The sequence below is a fragment of the Ranitomeya imitator genome, chromosome 4 (assembly GCF_032444005.1).
Source record: "Ranitomeya imitator isolate aRanImi1 chromosome 4, aRanImi1.pri, whole genome shotgun sequence".
NCBI classification, from domain to species: Eukaryota; Metazoa; Chordata; class Amphibia; order Anura; family Dendrobatidae; genus Ranitomeya; species Ranitomeya imitator.
The window spans coordinates 469,400,922-469,419,300 of NC_091285.1; the positions used below are offsets into that span (position 1 = coordinate 469,400,922).

At 45.8% G+C, this 18,379-nt stretch overlaps 1 protein-coding gene across 7 annotated transcripts in view; it reads right to left on the minus strand.

Annotated features, from left to right (window-relative positions):
• Nucleotides 1–18,379, minus strand: part of TJP1 (tight junction protein 1) — a 607,218-nt gene that overhangs the window by 385,503 nt on the left and 203,336 nt on the right. The window lies entirely within an intron of this gene.

An 18,379-nucleotide genomic window follows, 5' to 3' on the forward strand; every position in this document is an offset into this window, starting at 1 on the left:
CGGTCTTAACCTCTAGTGGTAAAACCTTACCAGATGTTTAATTGACATCTTTAGATTTTCGTTTTTGACTAAACTTTATTGATAAAGTCATGTACGGATTACATGCATTTTTGATGCATTTCTGCCACGGAATGCACTTTTTCTGCATCTAATGAAAGTCTATGGGGAAAATCTACATAGAAAACTCAGCGTATCCGCAAGAGAAATTGACGTGTTGCGGATGTGAAATACGCACCGCAGGTCAGTTTATGTTAAAAAGAAAAACAGTGGTCATGAGATCTCTATAAATGCCCTCCACTTTGTCAGAACTGTAAGATGCGGCAGCAAAAATGCACAGCATTGAAAATTCACCAAAGCTCATCATGGGCACTCAGCCTTATTCTCCTAGATATTACATTTTTCATAATTTCATTGGCAATGAAATTGTTAACTATCTCTGAGCTAAAACCAAATACCGCACCGCCACTCATCTGAAACAAATTGAGCCCTTCTTTGTAGTTCAGGCAGTTGATTGAGAAAACTTGCTCATGTGATTCAGCCGCGCTTGTGATAATTTAGCTGACCTGTGCTTGAGACAGTTTTTTAATAAGACTAAACACTATGTGTTATTTTGGAGATCATCATTTTATGGGGAACTTTTTGAATACTACAATTATATTTTAGTGGGACATCATTCTGATGTAACAAGTATTATTATCAGAGAATGCGGTTTCCAAATCACAGAGTTACAGATCATCGATTCATAAAACTTGGTCATAACATAAAAGCTCATGGGGCATGTGTAAAACAAACGTGCACATTGTATATCAGCTTAACTTCTGCAAATTGTTACACTTTTCTACTTGATTTGATAAGGCTACGTTCACATTAGCGTTTAACATGGGGGGCGCATGGACATGCGTTGTGCTGCCTTTTGCGACGCATGCGTTTTTTTTGCCGCAAGCGTAGGGCGCAGAGGACGCAGCAAGTTGCATTTTTTTTGCGTCCAAAATTCGGCAAAAAAGGACGCATGCGTCGCAAAACGCTGCGTTTTAGCGTGCGTTTTGTTGTGTTTTTGTTTGCGTTGTGCGGTGCGTCACCGACGCAGCCCCGCACAACGCAAATGTGAACGGAGCCTAAGACTTAATTCACATTAATTAGAGAAGTCAAGGTAGAAAGTACAAACTCTGTTTCGTTTCTCAGTAATGTCCTTCACACCAGCGTATACATCAGACGAGTGCTATGCGATGTTTTATGGGATAGCACTCGGTCCTATGTTATAGGACAGGGCTGATCAGCGTTTTTTTCTCATGCCAATTCAAGTCTATGGGTGCGTGCAAAACATCGGACTGCACTTGGAAGTAATCAGTGAAGTCCGACATCAGTGCACTCAGACAATGGAGAAGAAGGAGAAATTACACTCTCCATCTTCTCCATACCTGTGATAAGATTATTTCATGTAAGAGAATCGGATCACAGTAAGCATAGTAACGGTACCAAGGAGCAGGGCCAAACCCTCTCTTGGTCACATCATCTTACGGGTAGATTCATCGAATCTGCATGTGAAGATAAAATCACAGGATGCACTCATTTCTTACGTATGTCGGATAAGACTCCTCACTCAATTCAAGTCTACGGGTGCACACAAAAAAAAAAACAGATGCCATACGGAGCCACCGTATAACATCTATTTGTTGTGGAGACATGCTCGTGTCCTTAGCCTACCAATATTACAAATGAGAGTCACGACAGAAGAGAAGGTCAGTGACAGAATTATTATTATTATTTATTATTATAGCACCATTTATTCCACAGCGCCTTACATGTGAGGAGGGGTATACACAATAAAAACAAGTACAATAATTTTGAACAATACAAGTCACAACTGGTACAGGAGGAGAGAGGACCCTGCCCACGAAGGCTCACAATCTACAAGGGATGGGTGAGGATACAGTAGGTGAGGATAGAGCTGGTCGTGCAGCCGTTTGGTCCATCGGTGGTTACTGCACGTTGTAGGCTTGTCAGAAGAGGTGGGTCTTCAGGTTCTTTTTGAAGGTTTCGATGGTAGGTGAGAGTCTGATATGTTGTGGTAGAGAGTTCCAGAGTAGGGGTGATGCGCGAGAGAAATCTTGTATGCGATTGTGGGAAGAGAAGATAAAAGGGGAGTAGAGAAGGAGATCTTGTGAGGATCGGAGGTTGTGTGCAGGAAAGTACCAGGAGACAAGGTCACAGATGTATGGAGGAGACAGGTTGTGGATGGCTTTGTATGTCATGGTTAGGCTTTTGTACTGGAGTCTCTGGGTAATGGGGAGCCAGTGAAGGGATTGACAGAGGGGAGAGGCCGGGGAATAGCGGGGGGACAGGTGGATTAGTCGGGCAGCTGAGTTTAGAATAGATTGGAGGGGTGCGAGAGTGTTAGAGGGGAGGCCACAGAGCAGGAGGTTACAGTAGTCGAGGCGGGAGATGATGAGGGCATGCACTAGGGTTTTTGCAGATTCTTGGTTTAGGAATGTACGGATGTTATGATCAGGTGACCTTGGAGCAGCATGAAAACTTTCACTGGAGTAGGTGGTAACTATACTGACCGCAAATCCTGATCTTACCACCGCAACTAGAAGTAGCCGTGGGGTGTGCCTAACAAAACCTAGACACCTCGTCACAGCCGGAGGACTAAATACCCCTATAGATGGAAATAGGAAATCTACCTTGCCTCAGAGCAGAACCCCAAAGGATAGGCAGCCCCCCACAAATATTGACTGTGAGCAGTAGAGGAAAAGACACACGTAGGCAGGAAACAGGATTTAGCAAAAGAGGCCAGTCTAGCTAAAATAGGAAAGTATAGGACAGGATACTAAGCGGTCAGTATTAAAATCCTTCCAAAAATATCCACAGCAGAAAATACTAAAACTCCACCATCTAACTAAAGATGTGGAGCATATATCTGCAACTCCAGAGAATCCAACAAAACTGAAAAAAAACACTGACACAGTCTAAGCTGGACAAGAAAAAACAAATGAATAGCACAGAATATAAGAACACTGCATGTGTGCCACAGAAAAAGAAACAGACACTTATCTTTGCTGAATTGGCAGCTAAGCAGGAGAAGCCAGAAAGTGATCCAACACTTCATAAGAAACATTGACAACTGGCCAGGACTAATGAATCCTGCACACCTAAATATCCCAGTCAGAACTGCAATCAGCAGATACACCTGGCCAGGACTGTGACTCAGAGACAACTGCATTCCCACCTTCAACCACTGGAGGGAACCCAAAAGCAGAATTCACAACATACGGATCCGTAAAATATTTTTGAGTTGAAGGCGGCAGGAAGTGGAAAGGATATGCGGTTTGAAGGAGATCATTGTCAAGGATTACCCCGAGACAGCGAGTTTGTGGAACTGGGGAGAGGGGCAACCATTTACTGTAATGGATAGGTTCTTTGGGGGGGTCGCATGAGATGGGGGGAAAACGATGAATTCTGTTTTGTCCATGTTAGGTTTTAGAAATCTAGCGGAGAAGAAGGATGAAATAGCGGATAGACATTGAGGGATTCTGGTTAGTAGGGTGGTGATATCTGGTCCAGAGATGTAGATCTGTGTGTTATCAGCATAGAGATGATACTGAAAACCGTGAGATTCTATGAGCTGTCCCAGGCCAAAAGTGTAAATGGAGTAGAGCAGGCGCCATAGAACTGAGCCTTGCGGGACTCCGACAGGTAGGTGGCGAGGTGAGGAGGTGGTGTGTGAGTGGAAGACGCTGAATGTCCGGTCAGTTAGGTATGACAAGATCCAGGATAGGGCGAAGTCTGTGATGCCAAGGGATGAGAGGGTCCGCAGCAACAGGGAATGGTTCACTGTGTCAAAGGCAGAGGACAGGTCCAGGAGGAGGAGGATAGAGTAGTGTTGCTTGCTTTTGTCGGTTAAAAGGTCATTGGTGACCTTAGTTAGGGCAGTTTCAGTGGAGTGGTGTGACCGGAAGCCTGATTGTAAGCGGTCGAAGAGGGAGCAGGAAGATAGATGGGAGGACAGTTCAAGATGGACATGTTGTTCCAGTAGTTTTGAGACATAGGGGAGAAGTGATGTAGGGCGATAGTTCGATACAGAGGATGGGTCAAGAGAGGGCTTTTTGAGGATAGGTGTGATTGAGGCATGTTTAAGGCTTGAGGGGAAAACACCAGTTGTTAGTGATAGGTTGAAGAGATGGTTTAGGGTTGGGATGAAGACTGTGGTGAGGTTTGGGATGAAGTGGGAAGGGATAGGGTCAAGTACACGGGTGGTGAGATGCGATCTTGAGAGTAGAGTGGAGAGTCAATCTTCTGCAATGGTGGAGAAGTTGGTTTTGGAGGTGGAGGGCTGGGTAGTTGGGGGAAGGGCTCTGGGGGTTGTTGACTAAAACTGTCTCTGATGTTCTCAATCTTCTGCTTGAAAAATGAGGCAAAGTCTTCAGCTGAGATGAGTGGTGAGGGAGGGGGTGCTTGGGGATGGAGGAGAGAGTTGAAGGTGCTGAATAACTGTTTAGGGTTGTGAGACAGGGAGGATATGAGAGATGAAAAGTAGGTTTGTTTTGCAGTGGCGAGTGTGGTCTTTAAAGTAGTGAGGGACTGTTTGAATGTGATGAAGCGCTCGTTGGAGTGGGATCTTTTCCATCTCCGCTCAGCAGCCCTGGAAGTTCGCCTCAGTTCTTTGGTCAGGCTGGTGTGCCAGGGCTGTCTGTTGATTTTGCGAGCTTTGGTATGTGTGAGAGGGGCAAGAGATTCCAAAGCTACAGCTATTGAGGTGTTATATAGAGCGGCAGCGTAATCCGCATTGTGTAGGGAACTTATGTCTGTGAGAGGGATTCAGAGAGTGAGTGTAGATCGAGGTGTTTAAGATTTCTGTGAGTGTGTGCAAGTTTGTAGGGTGGGGATTGTAGACAAGGAGTGGAGAGGGAAGAGAATGTGAGTAGATTGTGGACAGAAAGAGCTAGAGATGAGTTAGAGAGGTTACATAGGGAGCAGAGGCAGGTGAAGATGAGGTCCAGTGTGTGAACATCTTTGTGAGTGGCTGCAGAAGACCACTAAGTGAGGCCAAAGGAGGAAGTGAGAGATAGAAGTTTAGTGGCAGCTGAGAGGGAAGTGTCAATGGGTATGTTGAAGTCGCCCATGATGATAGTGGGGATATCCGCAGAAAGGAAATGAAGTAGCCAGGTGGTGAAGTGGTCAAAGAAGGTGGTGTCTGGCCTTGGGAGGCGGTAAATGACAGCCAGTTGGAGGGGGAGTAGATGCGCACAGAGTGCACCTCAAAGGAGGGAATGATAACAGAGGGTTGCAGTGGGATTGGGGTGAAGGAGCAATCTGTCAGAGAAAACCAACTCCTCCGCCATGCTTGCTGCTGGGGCGGGGTGTGTGAAAAAAGTGGAAGCCACCATACGAAAGTGTAGGAGAGGCTGTCAGAAGGGGTGAGCCAGGTTTCGGTGATGGCGAGGAAGGAAAGTTTGTGAGTAAAAAAAAGATCATGGATGTAGGAAAGCTTGTTGTTGACAGAGCGAGCGTTCCATAGAGCTCCTGTTAGTGGGAGTGGGGGAGTGGGGGCTGGGCGAAAGGGTATAAGGTTAGAGAGGTTACGGAAATTTGTGATAGAGCGTGGATGGGAGGTAGAACTGACTGTGGGGATGTGGTGAGGAGGACCAGGATTTGGAGAGATATCACCAGCAGTGAGAAGGAGCAGAGAAAGTGTTAGCAGGTGTGAGCAGGAGAGGGCATGAGGTGGCTGTCTGTGCTTGGAGACAGAAGATTGTATGTTGAGGAACAGTTCTGAGATGGAGGTGAGAGGGATGGGGATGACTGAGGAAGAGATGAACAGTTCCTTACTAGGTGTAGGGATTAGGGGAGTTAGCAGAAAGTGAAGAATTAAAGGGGTGAAAGTTAAAACAAACAGAAACATTGTTTACAGTGACTGTGTCCATTTACCTTCAACAGTTACTTTGTTAAGGAACAACGCAAAGATGTTTAGATTGAGAACTTACCTAAAAAATGTCTATGAAGGGATATGATGGTGAATGATGAGAAGAGCTAATCATCACACCTCCTTAAAACTGTGCTCTAGCAGCCTACAAGCAAGAATCTGCAGCTGAGCTGGTTTAACACATAATTGGATGGTTGAAAAAAATCCTCATAGGATGAATTGATAGAAGATTTGCTGCAAAAATTGTAAATAGTTCTACAGATCCCATGCTCCGAAGACATACTGATAAATAATTCAGATTGTGAGTCCCAGTGGGGACAGTGATGATGTCTGGAAAGCAATGTGGAATATGTTGGCGCTATATGAATAAGTAACTGGCACATTACAAAGGGCAGATGTACAAGTGGTTAGCAGTGGTAATTTCCATTGGCCTCCAGCTCTTTTAGCACTCCACATGTTGTATTTTGTTTATTTTAGTTTGATTTTCATCTATATTCTATTTGTATTTATTTCCTATTGCTATTATCACATTGACATTTTTCATCAATAAACCATCAATTCTTTTTTTGTCTATAGATGAGAGCTAATAGTAATCTCTATTTCCATAATACATAAACAAATAAATAGATACTAATGGAGTTGTTTTGGAGGCAAGCACGATTACGATATATGGAACAGTGCGGCTGATCTAAAATGGTCACAATTCTATCTATTTACAAATTGTCTCATGTTCATAAATGGTCAAAATTGACAAATGTTGGTAAAAACAAGCAACTTTGCTAAATTAACCTCGTATTAATAATCCTTTCAGGCAGATACTTATCAATCATGCAATAACATCAAGGAGGCATCCGATTGGCTCCAAAATTTATTTTGTGCCAGGACAACAACCCCAAACATACAGCCAATGTTATCGGTTATCTTCAACATGAAAAAGAACAAAGAGTCCTGGAAGTGATGACGAGTTATGTTCTCCCAGACCTCAACCTCATCAGGACTGTCTGCGATTCTATGAAGAGACAGAAACATTTGCACAAGCCTATATCCACAGAAGACTTGTGGTTGGTTTTCCAAGATGTTTGGAACAACCTCCCTGCTGAGGGTGTTCTAAAACTGTGTACACATGTAACGGGAACAATTGATGATGATGTTAGGCAGGTTTCACATTTGCGGTTCTGTCCGCAGCGTTTCTTCCGCAGTTATCCGCATGTGCTGTGTTTTCCTATATTTAACACTAGGGATGCATGTGTCTGTGATCGGTTGCGTTTTACCGCGTTTGACGATGCATGCGTCGTTTCGTCGTCTGCGGTTTGGTGTGGTAAACACAACATGTAGTAATTTTAGAGGTGTCAATTTGCCGCTTAGAAACGTATGCGGTTGTTAGCATAAGGAATGCGGCAAAAAAACGCATTACTGTCTATGGGAACGCATGCGTACACATGTCTTTGCATACGCATGCGTTTGATGCGCTTGCGTACTTTGGACTGGGCATGTCTAGGAACTGATTTAGACATGCCCATTAAAGACACACCCTCCTGGAAATATCAAACTCATGTGCATAAAAAGCGCAAACACATGTAAAAACGCATGCAAACGCTGTGTTTCTTTTTACCATCATGTTTAAGCTGATGCGGATAAACGCTACGTTATCAGACGTTTGCATGCGTTTTCGGACGATATGCTGCGGACTTAACCGCAAATGTGAAACTAGCCTTAAACTAACATTTCTCTTTTGCTCATTCACTTTATATTATGTTAGTTGAAAAAAATAAACTACTAACACTTCTAGTTTTAATATTTTTTCCACGCGTGTCTAAAAAATGTTTGCACAGTTCTGTACATTCATATTTATTTTAAGTAAATTTTGTTTGGGAATAATACTTAAAAAGAGTTTTGACATTTCTTTTTATTATTTTTAATGAATCACACTAAACAAAATAACAAATATATATTGCCATTTCTTATGAAACTGTAATGGGGGTAGAAACTGTAAATGTTATATCAGAAACATTTCTTTCAAACTGTGGTGACCCTGTAAATCTTATGTGAGCAAGCAGATGCATCGGCTCATTACTCCACACAATAGCTTCTTGAATGAAAATTACTTACCCAGCAAGCATGTCATAATGCAGACTGCAATTTCCTGAATAACTGTGTTACATCACCAAATGCCCACTCCAAACCAATGACCAAAGGATCCTTAGACCAGGGCTAGAGACTGCATCTAAGGGCCCACTCACACAGCCGTATACAGTGGGTACGGACAGTATTCAGACCCCTTTAAATTCTTCACTCTTTGTTTCATTGCAGCCATTTGATAAGTTCAAAAAAGTTCATTTTTTTCTCATTAATGTACACTCTGCACCCCATCTTGAATGAAAAAAAACTGGAATGTAGAAATGTTTGCAAATTTATTAAAAAAGAAATAATGAAATATCACATGGTCATAAGTATTCAGACCCTTTGCTCAGTATTGAGTAGAAGCACCCTTTTGAGCTAGTACAGCCATGAGTCTTCTTGGGAATGATGCAGCAAGTTTTTCACACATGGATTTGGGGATCCTCGGCCATTCTTCCTTGCAGATCATCTCCAGTTCCGTCAGGTTGGATGGTGAACGTTGGTGGACAGCCATTTTCAGGTCTCTCCAGAGATGCTCAATTGGGTTTAGGTCAGGGCTCTGGCTGGGCTAAACAAGAATGGTCACAGAGTTCTGAAGCCACTCCTTTGTTATATTAGCTATGTGCTTAGGGTCATTGTCTTGTTGGAACTTGAGTTTTTTTTATATATAATGGTTCGCTTCTTTGGACAACTGATTTAGTAAGTCCAGCTGTGATTTCAGGGGATATCTCCCCTAAACCTAGTCAACCATCCCCCAATCTCAACCCCTCCCCCACCCCACATTGAAACCTTACTAGCCATTAGTTGTACGCCTTCATCTCCCTCTTTTAATTGTCCACTCTGGAATTCACGGTTTGTATGCAATAAACTTCCTTTCCTGCACAACTACTTTCTATCTATCTGACATATTGGAGCTGTATGTTCACCATCTTGGATATGGTAAGCCATTGATACCGTTTTGAGAACCCCTCCTATTGGACATATTTGTTTCTTCGTATTTTTTGTCATGTGTATTTTATGACTTCTAATAAAAACTTGCCTTTTTTTATATTCGCTTCTTTGGACTACTGATTTAGTAAGTCCACCTGTGTTAGCGCATTGTTTGAAGTGCCATATTCGAGATTATATTTAGGGACTTTTTTGATATTATCCCCTGAAATCAGTAGCAGTAGAAAGAGAAAGAGCAAATAGTTCTTGGAATTTTGACAAGTTTTTTTGTGCATTGTGTTTGGGCAAGATGGGCTGAGGTTTTTCAGGAAGGTGAGAAGTGCATGGGAGCTGTACATGGGAGAGGGAAGTATAGAGGGGCTGATGGGTATGAAGGGTGATGGAGAGGGGACGGGGCGGTGAAAGTGGATGGCAAGGGCACACAGGATAGAAATAAAGCACATGGCTAAAGGGGAATACAAAGTGTGGGTACCTGTCTCCTGCCCTAACTACCATAGATTAACTGCTTCTTCTGGATACTTTGCTGAAGGGATGGGTGCATGGCAATCTAAAGTGTATGTACTGTAAATGTGGGGACTGTGAAGCATAGTGAAACAAGGGAAATTTGCTGTCACGTTCCTTGAAATATTCATGACTATACGACCTGTGTGGTTGTCCTGCTAAAAAAGTAATTCTGCCATAGGGTAAATAGTTGCCATGAAGGGATGAATTTGGTCTGTTACCATGTTTAGGTACGCCCTACTCTCTAATCATCCATCCACAGGTATTAGAGGTATGCCAAGAATATATCCTCCACACTAGAGTTGAGCGACCTTGACCTTTTTAGAGTCGAGCCGGGTTTCGCGAAACCCGACTATCTCAAAAGTCGGGTCGAGTGAAATCGGCCGATTATGACGTAAAGTCGGGATCGACCGATACACGAAACCCAATGCAAGTCAATGGGGCAGCATAGTCGGCAGTGAGTGGGGGCCAGGAAAACACCTAGAGTGCCCATTTTAATGTCAAAACCATCCATTCTTCTTAATGAAGCTTGTCAAGCGTAATTTACCTTATAATAATTGTAAGGCATTTGAAATTGGGGGTCATTTGGCTAAAGTTGTGGTGGGTAGGGCTGGTTCAAGTAATTAGTGGGCCCAGGAAATCTGGACCACGTCACGGCAGTGGAGCAGGGAGAGGTAAGTATTTCAACTTTGCAAGTGCTGTGAACCTGAGCAAGCAGGGGGGGCCCACTCGTTGGCATTGGCACTGGCACAGGGCCCCTCAAAGTACAGCGGTGTGTTTTCACAGCGGGGGCGCCTCCCACCGGCAGCAACACTTTTGCGTACTATGAGAGGCCCTGTGCCAGTGACGTCGCCAACTAGTATTCCTCCCCCCACCTGATGAAGGAACCTGTACTTTCATCTGCACCTTCCTCGTTGTCCCCGTGTAAGGTGGTATGGTATGCGGGAAGAGCAACCTGACTTTCAGCAGGGTCACAATGTTGTTGTGTAGCGTGCACGGGGAATGTTGCGTTATGGGTCAATGTACCAGCAGACTCATCTATCACTGGCTGGGCAATGGGCAGGATGAGGAGGAAACACAGATATAGGCCCAAAGAATAAAGTTGGCTAAATGCAGTTCAAAATTGGTAACACAGGAATAACCAGGGGGCATTGCAGTGGAGGACAACTGGAATGAGAGGCTGACACAGAGAGTAGGCCCAAATCAGTAAGTAGTCGAAATGCAGTTCAAAATTGGCAACCGTAGTAAACAGGCGGCACAGCTTTGTTCAGTGGAGGAGAACAGCAAGGAGTGGCAGACACCGATAGTAGGCCCCAACCCAACTAGTAGGCCAAATGCAATCTAACATTAACAACTACTTAACGAGCGCCTGAAAACGGAATTTCAGGACAGGAAACCAGGAGAACAGCAAGGAGTGGCAGACACCGATAGTAGGCCCCAAACCAACTAGTACGCCAAATGCAGTTGTTCCGTTTAACCACAATTTTATGAGAGCCTGAAGATAGAAGTTCAGGAAAGGCAACCTGGAGAACACCTTGGAGTGGAACACACCATCTCTCTACACCCCATACCCAATTTGTAGGCCTAATGCAGTGTAGTTTCCAAGAACGACTAAACGAGAGCCGGAAGATCGAAGCTCAGGAAAGGCAACCTGGAGAACACCTTGGAGTGGAACACACCATCTCTCTACACCCCATACCCAATTTGTAGGCCTAATGCAGCGTAGTTTCCAACAACTACTAAACGAGAGCCGGAAGATCGAAGCTCAGGAAAGGCAACCTGGAGAACACCTTGGAGTGGAACACACCATCTCTCTACACCCCATACCCAATTTGTAGGCCTAATGCAGTGTAGTTTCCAAGAACTACTAAACGAGAGCCGGAAGATCGAAGCTCAGGAAAGGCAACCTGGAGAACACCTTGGAGTGGAACACACCATCTCTCTACACCCCATACCCAATTTGTAGGCCTAATGCAGCGTAGTTTCCAACAACTACTAAACGAGAGCCGGAAGATCGAAGCTCAGGAAAGGCAACCTGGAGAACACCTTGGAGTGGAACACACCATCTCTCTACACCCCATACCCAATTTGTAGGCCTAATGCAGTGTAGTTTCCAAGAACTACTAAACGAGAGCCGGAAGATCGAAGCTCAGGAAAGGCAACCTGGAGAACACCTTGGAGTGGAACACACCATCTCTCTACACCCCATACCCAATTTGTAGGCCTAATGCAGCGTAGTTTCCAACAACTACTAAACGAGAGCATGAAGATCGAAGCATTGGCGAGGAAACCTGGGGAACACCTTGGAGTGGAACACACCATCTCTCTACACCCCATACCCAATTTGTAGGCTTAATGCAGCGTAGTTTCCAACAACTACTAAACGAGAGCCGGAAGATCGAAGCTCAGGAAAGGCAACCTGGAGAACACCTTGGAGTGGAACACACCATCTCTCTACACCCCATACCCAATTTGTAGGCCTAATGCAGTGTAGTTTCCAACAACTACTAAACGAGAGCCGGAAGATCGAAGCTCAGGAAAGGCAACCTGGGGAACACCTTCTAGTGTAACACACCATCTCTCTCCACCCGATACCCATTTTGTAGGCCTAATGCAGTGTAGTTTTCTACAACTACTAAACGAGAGTCGGAAGACCGAAGCAATGGCAAGGAAACCTGGGGAACACCTTGGAGTGTAACACACCATCTCTCTCCACCCCATACCCAATTTGTAGGCCTAATGCAGCCTACTTTCCGACAACTACTAAACGAGAGCATGAAGATCGAAGCTCAGGAAAGGCAACCTGGGGAACACCTTGGAGTGTAACACACCCTCTCTCTACACCACGGAAGGGCTGATTCTTAGGAAGGAAGGCTGTCGGAAAGAAGCAGGGCGCGTCCGAGGGTGATTATATTCTTATTAGGTATATACTCACCCTCGGACGCGCCCTGCTTCTTTATTTGTAATGAATGTTTATTTGCAATGTGGTTTTGACTTACTCTATTTTTTTGGTAAATAATGATTTTATTATTTTCATTGTTTTGCATCTTCTTGGCAATAATATAAAGAAGACGCGACAGGACAACACTCGGTGGATGCCATATCTGTGTTTTAAATTGAAAAAAACTTTCAGTTAACTACTTGCAGGAGAAAGTTATTGTAGCTGGTGGCCATTTTTAGTACTGTACCAGATTTTTGTTGTATGTGTTTGTTTTTAATGTTAAAACATTTGCATTTGATATCTCTCCAGTATTTTCTTTTTTATAAGCAAAATACTTATTTTTATATTTTCTGATGTTGGTTCAAGGGGTACACGGGCAGCAGTAGACAGGTCAGTGGAGGCCTAGTGGAAGGAGGGACCGCAGACAGGCTTCGAAGCCCTAACATAATAAATTGGGCTGGCTGTAGGCAATTTAAAATTGGTTCCAGGGGAACACGGGCAGCAGTAGACAGGTCAGTGGAGGCCTAGTGGAAGGAGGGACCGCAGACAGGCTTGGAAGCCCTAACATAATAAATTGGGCTGGCTGTAGGCAATTTAAAATTGGTTCCAGGGGAACACGGGCAGCAGTAGACAGGTCAGTGGAGGCCTAGTGGAAGGAGGGACCGCAGACAGGCTTGGAAGCCCTAACATAATAAATTGGGCTGGCTGTAGGCAATTTAAAATTGGTTCCAGGGGAACACGGGCAGCAGTAGACAGGTCAGTGGAGGCCTAGTGGAAGGAGGGACCGCAGACAGGCTTCGAAGCCCTAACATAATAAATTGGGCTGGCTGTAGGCAATTTAAAATTGGTTCCAGGGGAACACGGGCAGCAGTAGACAGGTCAGTGGAGGCCTAGTGGAAGGAGGGACCGCAGACAGGCTTCGAAGCCCTAACATAATAAATTGGGCTGGCTGTAGGCAATTTAAAATTGGTTCCAGGGGAACACGGGCAGCAGTAGACAGGTCAGTGGAGGCCTAGTGGAAGGAGGGACCGCAGACAGGCTTCGAAGCCCTAACATAATAAATTGGGCTGGCTGTAGGCAATTTAAAATTGGTTCCAGGGGAACACGGGCAGCAGTAGACAGGTCAGTGGAGGCCTAGTGGAAGGAGGGACCGCAGACAGGCTTCGAAGCCCTAACATAATAAATTGGGCTGGCTGTAGGCAATTTAAAATTGGTTCCAGGGGAACACGGGCGGCAGTAGACAGGTCAGTGGAGGCCTAGTGGAAGGAGGGACCGCAGACAGGCTTCGAAGCCCTAACATAATAAATTGGGCTGGCTGTAGGCAATTTAAAATTGGTTCCAGGGGAACACGGGCAGCAGTAGACAGGTCAGTGGAGGCCTAGTGGAAGGAGGGACCGCAGACAGGCTTCGAAGGCCTAACATAAGAAAAATGTCAATACAATGGTATTGACAGTGCCAGGCATTGAAGGATGTCAGCGCATAGACTAAACATTGGTGGAGCTGTGAGAGAAAATTTTGCAAGTCGTAGAGCACTGTTTGACCTGGGGGGGGGACTGTCTTGTGGCCGGCGGTACAGGCCCAGGGCCCCTCATATTACAACGGTGTGTCTGACGTTGGGTGCGCACCACCACCGCCAGACACTTTATTGTACTATGAGGGACCTAGTGGCAGTGCCGTCGACCAAAAGCGGGCACACCCACCTCTTCAGACAAACAGTACTCTCACGGGTGCTGGCGCCAAGTGGCGATACCACGGCCCCGTGTGGGGACTTTGGCCATTTAGGGAGGTGTTAACATGTCGGATGCTGGACAATCAGGTGCTGCAAATTACGAGATTGGAAAAGTCGTTCAGAATAGTCCACAGGCAAGACCTTTACATAGGAAAGCTAGGTGTCAGCCGGGCAAGGTGGGGCAAAAGATTTTGAAATCCAGTTGTGGTTCATTTTAATGAAGGTTAGATCATCTACATTTTGGGTAGCCAGACAAGTCCTTTTTTCTGTTAGTATTGAACCTGCAGCACTGAATACTCTTTCTGATAGGACACTAGCTGCCGGGCAAGCAAGCTCCTGCAATGCATATTCTGCCAATTCTGGCCAGGTGTCTAATTTTGATGCCCAGTAATCAAATGGGAATGACGGTTGAGGGAGAACATCGATAAGGGATGAAAAATAGTTTGTAACCATACTGGACAAATGTTGTCTCCTGTCACTTTGAATTGATGCTGCAGTACCTGTCCTGTCTGCGGTCATAGCAAAATCACTCCACAACCTGGTCAGAAAACCCCTCTGGCCAACGCCACTTCTGATTTCTGCCCCTCTAACTCCTCTGGTCTGCTGGCCCCTGCAGCTCGTGTGAGAACGATCACGGGCGCTGTGTGCAGGGAATGCCAGAAGCAAACGGTCAACAAGAGTTGATTGTTTGGTTGCTAATATTAGTTCCAAGTTCTCATGTGGCATTATATTTTGCAATTTGCCTTTATAGCGAAGATCAAGGAGGCAGGCCAACCAGTAATCGTCATCGTTCATCATTTTAGTTATGCGTGTGTCCCTTTTGAGGATACGTAAGGCATAATCCGCCATGTGGGCAAAAGTTCCAGTTCTCAAATCACTGGTTGTGCTTGGTTGAGGGGCAGTTTCAGGCAAATCCACGTCACTTGTGTCCCGCCAAAAACCAGAACCCGGCCTTGCCGCGCCACCAATTTCCAGTGGCCCCGGAAAAGCTTCCTCATTACAAATATAATCATCCCCATCATCCTCCTCGTCCTCCTCCTCCTCTTCGCCCGCTAACTCGTCCTGTACACTGCCCTGGCTAGACAATGGCTGACTGTCATCAAGGCTTTCCTCTTCCTCAGCTGCAGACGCCTGATCCTTTATGTGCATCAAACTTTGCATCAGCAGACGCATTAGGGGGATGCTCATGCTTATTATGGCGTTGTCTGCACTAACCAGCCGTGTGCATTCCTCAAAACACTGAAGGACTTGACACATGTCTTGAATCTTCGACCACTGCACACCTGACAACTCCATGTCTGCCATCCTACTGCCTGCCCGTGTATGTGTATCCTCCCACAAAAACATAACAGCCCGCCTCTGTTCGCACAGTCTCTGAAGCATGTGCAGTGTTGAGTTCCACCTTGTTGCAACGTCTATGATTAGGCGATGCTGGGGAAGGTTCAAAGAACGCTGATAGGTCTGCATACGGCTGGAGTGTACGGGCGAACGGCGGATATGTGAGCAAAGTCCACGCACTTTGAGGAGCAGGTCGGATAACCCCGGATAACTTTTCAGGAAGCACTGCACCACCAGGTTTAAGGTGTGAGCCAGGCAAGGAATGTGTTTCAGTTGGGAAAGGGAGATGGCAGCCATGAAATTCCTTCCGTTATCACTCACTACCTTGCCTGCCTCAAGATCTACAGTGCCCAGCCACGACTGCGTTTCTTTCTGCAAGAACTCGGACAGAACTTCCGCGGTGTGTCTGTTGTCGCCCAAACACTTCATAGCCAATACAGCCTGCTGACGTTTGCCAGTAGCTGCCCCATAATGGGAGACCTGGTGTGCAACAGTGGCAGCTGCGGATGGAGTGGTTGTGCGACTGCGGTCTGTGGACGAGCTCTCGCTTCTGCAGGAGGACGAAGAGGAGGAGGAGGGGGTGCGAACGGCTACAGCCAACTGTTTCCTAGACCGTGGGCTAGGCAGAACTGTCCCAAACTTGCTGTCCCCTGTGGACCCTGCATCCACCACATTTACCCAGTGTGCCGTGATGGACACGTAACGTCCCTGGCCATGCCTACTGGTCCATGCATCTGTTGTCAGGTGCACCTTTGTGCTCACAGATTGCCTGAGTGCATGGACGATGCACTCTTTAACATGCTGGTGGAGGGCTGGGATGGCTTTTCTGGAAAAAAAGTGTCGACTGGGTAGCTCGTAGCGTGGTACAGCGTAGTCCATCAGGGCTTTGAAAGCTTCGCTTTCAACTAACCGGTAGGGCATCATCTCTAACGAGATTAGTCTAGCTATGCGAGGCTAAGTACTTCCTTTTTCTAACCATAGTCTCATGTAGGGTGAGCTGGACTGGAGAGCTGGAGATCGTGGAACTAGCGGGGGTGCCGGTGGACATGGCAGACTGAGAGACGGTGGGAGATGGTATTGTTGCCGCCGGTGTCCTAGATGCAGTGTTTCCTACTACGAAACTGGTGATTCCCTGACCCTGACTGCTTTGGCCTGGCAAAGAAACCTGCACAGATACTGCAGGTGGTGCGGAAAATGGTGGCCCTACACTGCCGGAAGGGATGTTGCGTTGCTGACTAGCTTCATTGGCCGAGGGTGCTACAACCTTAAGGGACGTTTGGTAGTTAGTCCAGGCTTGCAAATGCATGGTGGTTAAATGTCTATGCATGCAACTTGTATTGAGACTTTTCAGATTCTGTCCTCTGCTTAAGGTAGTTGAACATTTTTGACAGATGACTTTGCGCTGATCAATTGGATGTTGTTTAAAAAAATGCCAGACTGCACTCTTTCTAGCATCGGATACCTTTTCAGGCATTGCAGACTGAGCTTTAACCGGATGGCCACGCTGTCCTCCAACAGGTTTTGGCTTTGCCACGCGTTTTGGGCAAGATACGGGCCCGGCAGATGGAACCTGTTGCGATGTTGATGCCTGCTGCGGCCCCTCCTCCTCCGCTTCAGAACTGCTGCCGCCTGCACCCTGTTCCCCCAATGGCTGCCAATCGGGGTCAAGAACTGGGTCATCTATTACCTCTTCTTGTAGCTCGTGTGCAACTTCGTCTGTGTCACCGTGTCGGTCGGTGGTAAAGCGTTCGTGATGGGGCAACATAGTCTCATCAGGGTCTGATTCTTGATCATTACCCTGCGAGGGCAATGTTGTGGTCTGAGTCAAAGGAACAGCATAGTAGTCTGGCTGTGGCTGTGCATCAGTGCACTCCATGTCAGATTCAACTTGTAATGGGCATGGACTGTTAACTGCTTCACTTTCTAAGCCAGGGACGGTATGTGTAAAGAGCTCCATGGAGTAACCCGTTGTGTCGCCTGCTGCATCCTTCTCTGTTGTTGTTTTTGCTGAAGAGGACAAGGAAGCGACTTGTCCCTGACCGTGAACATCCACTAACGACGCGCTGCTTTGACATTTACCAGTTTCACGAGAGGAGGCAAAAGAGCTAGAGGCTGAGTCAGCAAGATAAGCCAAAACTTGCTCTTGCTGCTCCGGCTTTAAAAGCGGTTTTCCTACTCCCAGAAAAGGGAGCGTTCGAGGCCTTGTGTAGCCAGACGACGAACCTGGCTCCACAGCTCCAGACTTAGGTGCAATATTTTTTTTCCCACGACCAGCTGATGCTCCACCACTACCACTACCCTCATTACCAGCTGACAATGAACGCCCCCGGCCACGACCTCTTCCACCAGACTTCCTCATTGTTTTAAAAACGTAAACAAACTAACGGTATTTGTTGCTGTCACACAAATTACACGGTGAGCTATAACTTCAGTATGATTTAGCTACCCCTTTACAGGTGAGTGAGACCACAACGAAAATCAGGCACAATGTTACACACTCTGTTGTTGGTGGCAACAAATGAGAGAGATGCCACACACGCAGGACTGTCACTGAAGCACAAATGTAAATATTAATCTCCCACCGATTTGATTTTTTTTTTTTTTTCAGAGAGACTTTAGGAAAAAAAAAAAATAGAATAAAATGATTTTTTCAGGAAGAATTTAGAAACCAAATAAAATAAAATGATTTTTTCAGGGAGAATTTAGAAAACAAATAAAACAAAAAAAGGCTTTCTATGGCCCACTGAGTGAGAGATGACGCACACAGGAGTCAGGAGTGGCACACAAGCCCAGAGGCCAATATTTATCTCCCACTGATTGATGTAGTGATTTTTTCAGGTAGATTTTGGAACCCAAATCAAGCTAAAAAAATAATAGGCTT